The 7,548-nt window shown below is 35.0% G+C and overlaps 1 protein-coding gene across 2 annotated transcripts in view; it reads left to right on the plus strand.

The window, feature by feature from the left end:
• Positions 1-7,548, plus strand: part of Cdh18 (cadherin 18) — a 769,132-nt gene that overhangs the window by 288,605 nt on the left and 472,979 nt on the right. The gene's annotated exons all lie outside the window — the stretch shown is intronic.

Below are 7,548 nucleotides of genomic sequence, written 5' to 3' on the forward strand. Positions count from 1 at the left end.
GGAGCATGGGAGTTGTAGTTTTCCAAAAGAACAACAACTATTTTGCAGATATTTGATTTATTCACATGGAAGTGATATTTCATCTGCCTCTCAAAGAAATGCTACCATGTGTATGAAATTATTCTTAAGTAAATCATTACATCCTGTTAAATTGTGTATACCATTTTCAATATCACACACACACACAATCAGACACACACACACATTTATTTCATTTCTTCCCTCCTTTTAAGCCTTGTCCAAAGAATAACTAGAATATCTATTTTAAGATGTGCTATAGATATTAAAATTAGGCAAGTTAAAACAGCATTGACAGGCCCAGTCAGAAGAAAGTTCAATAATGCTTATATGTATTAAAAATGTATCATTGAGTTCTAATTTTAAGCATCCCAATTTCATTGACAAATACAACTGAAAATAATATCCTTATAGCAATTTATTGGTAAAATTTCTTGGAGAGTGAAGCAATTTAAATATTATTATTTAAAATGGAATTTGGCTGACATCACTAGCAAGTAAAGAGAACACAAAAATATATAATAGTTTATAAATATTCTTTTAAGGATATCTGTTATGTAGTCACTCATTCATTCATCATGCCTTCATTTGTTTTTTTGCATAATCTATCAGTCAAGTTTTATTCTTGGTCCTTGCATATTTACACTCCACTGTCTTAAATTCAGCTGTCTAACCTACAGAACTAAACTATCTGTACCTTTGGTGTGCATTTTGTTGGGCTAACACAATTGGTACCCTGACCAGAGATAATCAAACAATGCAGTGAAATATGATCAGTATCTTCTCTAACAGCCTCATGGTTTGAGGTGGTATCCTTTGAAGTGTCCCTTTCTACTCAAAGGAATGTCTTATTATCACTTCCTTATCTTCCATTATTAGCCATAGCAGTTTTAACAGTCAATACTGCTTACCCAGACATACCTGTAACAAAATAAATTTCCTTAGTAAATTTCTTCCTTGTGTTAACTAGATGTAGAATTCCATAGAAGCATATCTCTAGATGTATCTGGAAGGTACACCTAGAAAGATTGAACTGAAGAGTAAAGGTAGTCCTTTAATTTGGAATTCCTCATTTTATTGCCTTCAAGAGAATTAAGAGCAAAAAGCAAGTGTACATTGTCTGAACCAGTACCTATTCTTCCACACTTCCTCACTGTTAAAACCTCTGTCCAGCTCCCTTTTGCTTTTGGTGCCATGTATTTTAATGTCTATTTAGGGTATCTAGAAATAAATGAATCAGTTACAATGAATAAGAAGGTGAACTTAGATATTGTTATTTAAATACAAAAATGATGTGATAAAACAATAAAATAAAATATCCTCATAATAGTTAGATCTACACATGGATAGATTATTTGTCTTTAATGTGCTTATAATCATTTAAAAATTGAAAAAATGTTTGAGGAACTTTTCAAATGATAACGAATCTGTCTGTTTCTAGCATGATGATAAACTATAGAGAATTATCAAACTTTCTGCTGAAAGCTGCTAAAGTACTTTAAAATTAAACAAAGAAAACTTTCACTATGATTGCATCAATGACTTCTCATGAAAATAAGGAGTTATGAAGAAAAAAATAATTTAAGGCCAGAAAGAAGAATAGTAATGGCAGTCAAGCATATCCAGCATTCTGTCTTGTGGGCATTGTAAAGTTTGACATGTGCAAATTGACTTTGATTTTTATAAGTTTGCGGTACTTCCTCTGGGTGTGAAACCTTGTGGTGGAATTTCTAAATACTCTTGATATGCTCAATGACCGTAACTTCAATATAAGGAGACATTAAATGAAAGACCACTTTCTGTCAACCTGTTCTGGTCTAAGGAAAGTCATCTTACCTAATATAAAGAATTAAATATAAAGGGAAAATATCTTTCAAATTAACATGTGAATTATACTTTAATATATTTTCATCTCTGAGCCCTGAAGATGTATTGCTTCAGAATATTCTAATATTGAGAGCTGAAAGTTCTCTGTACTCTTGGCAAATGTGAATACAGAGGTAACAATGAACTAACTACATGCCTAAAAAATGCATATGTATACATTCCATAGAAAACTGGTTACCAGAAAATAAATAAATACATAAAAATCGTTTTCACACAAATAGAACATGTACATAGATAAAAGAGATTAACTAAGACACACAAGAAAACTTTAAATTTTTTAAAAACTTAATAAAAGTTAACTACTTCATCTTTTTCATTGTAAGGCAGACAAAGGAATAATGACAACAGAAAACAAATTACTCTGAATGCTATAGACACACACACCAGTCCTACTTACTTCCAAACCTGACCCTCTTGTCTCACAGCAAAGAAACATGTCTCTTTTATCTGTTCTTTGTCCAGTTACTTTATACAACCTGATATTGTTGTGAGCTACATATCTGATGGCCATGCTCAAATGGGTGATTATCCTGCAGGAATGTGGTCTTTGAAAATGAGTTTCTATGTGAAAAATGACTGTGCAAGGCCCTGGGATTATGAGAAGTAACACCCAAAGAACCAATGGAATATAGACATCATCCTGTCAGTCAAGCAATTACTGAATGCACACATTCAAAAAGTCCATTCAAATGTGAGTCTAATCAATCCATGGCATCACAGATATTAACAGTGACAGTTTAAACAATAATACGATTTTTTATTGATATTTATTGAGCTCTACATTTTTCTCTGCTCCCCTCCCTGTCTCTCTTTTCCCCTTTCAATCTTCCCCCAAGATACCCATGTTCCCAATTTACTCAGGCGATCTTGTCTTTTTCTACTTTCTACTTCCCATGTAGATTACATCTACGTAAGTCTCTCTTAGTGTTCGCATTGTTGTCTAAGTTCTCTGGGATTGTGGTTTGTAGGCTGGCTTTTTTTGCTTTATGTTTAAAAACCACCTATGAGTGAGTACATGTGATAATTGTCCTTCTGTGTCTGGGTTACCTCACTCAAAATAATGTTTTCTAGCTCCATCCATTTTCCTGCAAAATTCAAGATGTCATTACTTTTTTTCTGCTGTGTAGTAGTCCATGGTGTAAATATACCACATTTTCCTTATCCATTCTTTGGTTGAGGAGCATTTAGGTTGTTTCAAGGTTCTGGCTATGACAAACAATGGTGCTATGAACATAGTTGAGCACATGTCCTGGTGTCACGATTGAGCATCCTTTGGATATATACTCGAAAGTGGTATTACTGAGTCTTGAGGATTTTTTTAGTAAATATTTATTTTTTTGTGTTTCAACATCATTCAAAAGTGTTCAATGCTTTAATAAGGTTAAGGTAACCATACTTGTTTCAAAATAGTCAAGCCGGGCGATGGTGGCTCACGCCTTTAATCCCAGCACTCGGGAGGCAGAGGCAGGTGGATCTCTGTGAGTTCGAGACCAGCCTGGTCTACAGAGCTAGTTCCAGGACAGGCTCCAAAGCCACAGAGAAACCCTGTCTCGAAAAAAAAAATAGTCAAGATTCTGTCCATAAAAATTATCAATGGAAACTAAAATGTAAACTAAAAACCCAGCTTGCATCACAGAAAATCTTCTTGTTGATATTTAACAACATAGGTGTCACTCCTAGCTGAAAATAATAGCAAAAAAATGTTTGATGACTAATTTGTCCACAAGGTATATATTCTAGTCACTATTATAAGACATTAAATTTGAATAATGTTGCTACCATTCAATAAATAAATGAAATAAAAATGTGATGGAGGAAGGTCATTGGTTGATTAAATAAAGAAGCTGCTTGCCCTGATAGGTTAGAACGTAGGTGGGAGGAGCAGAATGCTGGGCGGAAGAGGAAGTGAGCTCAGAGACTCGACAGCTCTCCTCTCAGGGGCAGACGCCTCAGAGAGACATGATGCTCCACTCTTGCGGGCAGAGGCGAGAGCTCTGCTCTCTGAGGCACACGCGATGAAGCTCCAACCTAGGATGGACGTAGGCTAGAATCTTCCCGGTAAGCACACCTTGGGGTGCTACATACAGATGATTAGAAATGGGCTAGTCCAGGTGCGAGAGTTAGCCGAGAAAAGGGCTGAAGCTAAAGAGCGAAGCAGTGATTGAAAGAATGCGGTGTCCGTGTAATTATTTCGGGGCATAAGCTAGCCGGAGGTGGCCGGGGTGCGGCTGGGGTGCTGGGGCCCCGCCGCCCCTATTACTACAAAAATGTGAATGGGAGAATTGTTGTTACTTAAGAGCCTTGTTTTCAAAGACCAGACCATTAATCCTTTCCTTCGTTGTCACTTATATCTGTGCAATCTTTTCATTTGCTATGTAATTAATGAATCTATTCTTAAGATAAAATAAAAATGTAATGATATCGTTTTTAACAACAGTACCATAGGAACATGATTTCCTCTACAATGGTTGTAAGATATACTCCCTTATAAGTGTGAATCACTGTGTGCATATTTATAGGCTGAGATGTGATATGTTTTTAAGGTAATACATAATCTATTCAGAAAAATTGGAAAAAATAAGTAGTTTTGTAATTAGGTATGATGAATTCTGTTACCTTTTTTTAATAAATCAGATTGAACCCAATTATTGAATACAATTGATAAATATTAACTATTGGTCCAAACGTGTTTTAGCTCATTGTAGGCCCATGTAAATTACAGGGTATGAATATTTGAGAAGGTATCTAGAGTTATTTGCCAATGATGCTGATGTGAGTGTATCATTTTTTTTCTTTTTGATCACAAAATAAGAAACTGATGCACAGCGACTATGACATTTGCTATTGCTTCCAACGCCCCTTGTGCTCAGCTCTCTACAGTTTGTGACCAGAAAATCTCAGGCCCAATGGTTAACTACAAGATTAAACTTCACCACTACTTTGTCCTCCACTCGGTTGTTAGAACTCTTATTAGGAAGTTGGAGATCTGTCATTCCCTAATTCCACATTAACCTACCTCTAAAGGCACTATGGAGAGTATTCAAATGTACAAAACAAAACAAATAAAAACAACAAGAACAAGAACAGAAATTAAATTAAATTGAGGGAAAGAAGAAAGATCCAAAATAGATTTACAAGTATCTCTGACAATACAGTTTTTGAGTTTGGAGGTTTTTGAATAAAGGTGAAGACATTTAACATGTGAAGGAAATCTTTGTGTTATTGTTTGTATATTCGTCCTCCACTTCATATGAATAAGAATGTTAACTAAGAAACTTCTTATGCTTTGCAGTTGTCACTATTTATTAGAGTTACTTGTTCTGAGTCCTGACCATCCCCAATATGTTCTTGTACATCAATATTGATGGGAAGCCCTTGGGCTACATCTTCTTCAAGTGGCTTAGAGACAAAGTTTCAAACTCAGTAGAAAACTCTCCTATTATTGTGAGCAAGAGAGAGAACTGATATTTTCATAAGAATTCTTCTTATCACAGAGTGATCCCAGGAGTTATGCACTGAGGTGAACCTTCACAAATCATGATGAGATTGACAGAAAGTTCATCTATGGCAATGGTTTTCTACTTTCCTCATGCTGTGACCCTTTAATACAGTTTTTCCTCTTGTAGTGATCCCCAACCATAAAATTATTTCTGTTGCTACTTTGTAGCTTGAATTTTGTTACTGTTATGAATCTGTCTTTTCCAAGGGTAATAGGCAACCTAAGTGAAATGGTTGTTCACTCCCTCATACCCCACCTTCCAATGGATCAAGACACACAGGTTAAGAACCATTGATCTAAGGGAAGAAATTTAATGAAAACATCAATTCGAAGATTTTTGTCCTTGTAGCAATTCCATGCCAAATGATACACAAACACAAAGGTTTTCCTACTTTCATTTCACTGCCATGACTGGTTGGCTGTTGACTGGCAGGTGGAACTTTCAGAAAGTGAAAACATGGCAGGAACATTGCGGAACCTGCTCAGTGCATTGGGTTCAAACATGGAAGGACGACCTTTCTCATATGTGGACAATGTGGACAACACTAGTGCATTTGACTGTATTCATCACGATCAGCAGACGACTCTGTAGCTCCTCTCCCATCCATTCGATCATCATAGCTACTGAATTCAATTCTCACTGGAATGCCTTGTTTTCTTCTTCTTTTCTTTAAATCTATCTGCATTGAATTTAACATGAGTTAAGTTCATGATTGTAAACAAAAAGGAAGAAACAGAATTACTTCTATTTAATTTATAATTGTGTGGTAGAAACTTTCAGTAAAGAAACAGAAGCAAGCCTAAGTTTAGAGAATTAGAAGTAGGAGAAAGGTTTGCTTTAAGAACTAACCTATCTTTCAACCTAAGATTCTCTTAAAAATATATATAAATGATAGTCTTCCTAAGAAACCCAGGGAATGCTTATCAATGTGTAGATGTTCTATTTTTCTATTTACACATGATCATCTTTTATTAAAACTCATTCAACTGTTAAAGCCAAAAGGCCTGAAATAAAATAATTCAAAATGAGTCATCCACCAGTCTGGATACCTTTGCCATTGATCTCCAAAACTGTTTGTGGCTTCTCAGTAACTTTTCATTTATGTTAGAATTAATGGAAGTGTGCTGTCTCTATAAATGAAAACAAAACCACAAAAATTCACAGGTGATCTAATTATTATTATTATTATCTTATAAAATTTTTGTTGTTTTTGGAGCTCCTGTTGACTACATTTCTCAGAGCACTTTTATTAGAACCTTAAGTAACAGAAAAAACAAAGAAGGAAATTATATATATGTGTGTGTATACATATGTATATAATTTTAATTACATAATATAAGTAAATTAGTTATTCAGAAAATCAAAGAATTACAGAAAACATCTTGACATCTAAAACCCTGAAATAACTTGAAACATACCTGCCTATGAACACCTGTTTATGACATTTCACCTCCTGTTTTCAATAAAGGACTCATACATAACATGTGCACCCAACTGTTGGCTCCTTGGAAGCTGGTGAAAATGAAACTTTTCTCTAAGCAAAAGTAATGAGCCCTTAGGGAGCTGCAACTGCATACAATCTTAACCTTGAAAGCAGAGATCTCCAGCTGAGCTAATAGAGACATCCTAGAGTCCCAGTTCAGTATAATCTACAAAACTGTCTTGTCTGTATTAAGCACATTTTTACATTCAATTTAATTTATAAGAAAATTTCACTGTTATAATTTTTTTCAGAGACTGAGAAGTATCCTGTGAGGAGATAATGTCTTATCTTCTTTTAACAAGCTTTTTAATTTTTGTGGGAATTGTGATTGGGTAATAGATTATGGGGATTAACCAGATGCAAAAGCAATACTCACTCTGTGTCCATGAGAGAAAAATTTAATCTTTATGGCTACAAAGAGAGTGTTCCAAAACTCCAAGCAATTTAATTTATTTTCAATATTAGACTCTGTAAACATATGCAATATAACAGACAATAGAGTGGTCGTATGATGCCAATATTGAGAATATGATGTCCAAGTGAAGCTTATGTCTTTCTAGTGTCTTAATTAGAAACCTTTCTTATGCCGGGCGGTGGTGGCACACGCCTTTAATCCCAGCACTCGGGAGGCAGAGGCAGGTGGATCTCTGTGAGTTCGAG

The sequence above is a fragment of the Microtus ochrogaster genome, chromosome 19 (genome assembly GCF_000317375.1).
Source record: "Microtus ochrogaster isolate Prairie Vole_2 chromosome 19, MicOch1.0, whole genome shotgun sequence".
Taxonomy (NCBI): domain Eukaryota; kingdom Metazoa; phylum Chordata; class Mammalia; order Rodentia; family Cricetidae; genus Microtus; species Microtus ochrogaster.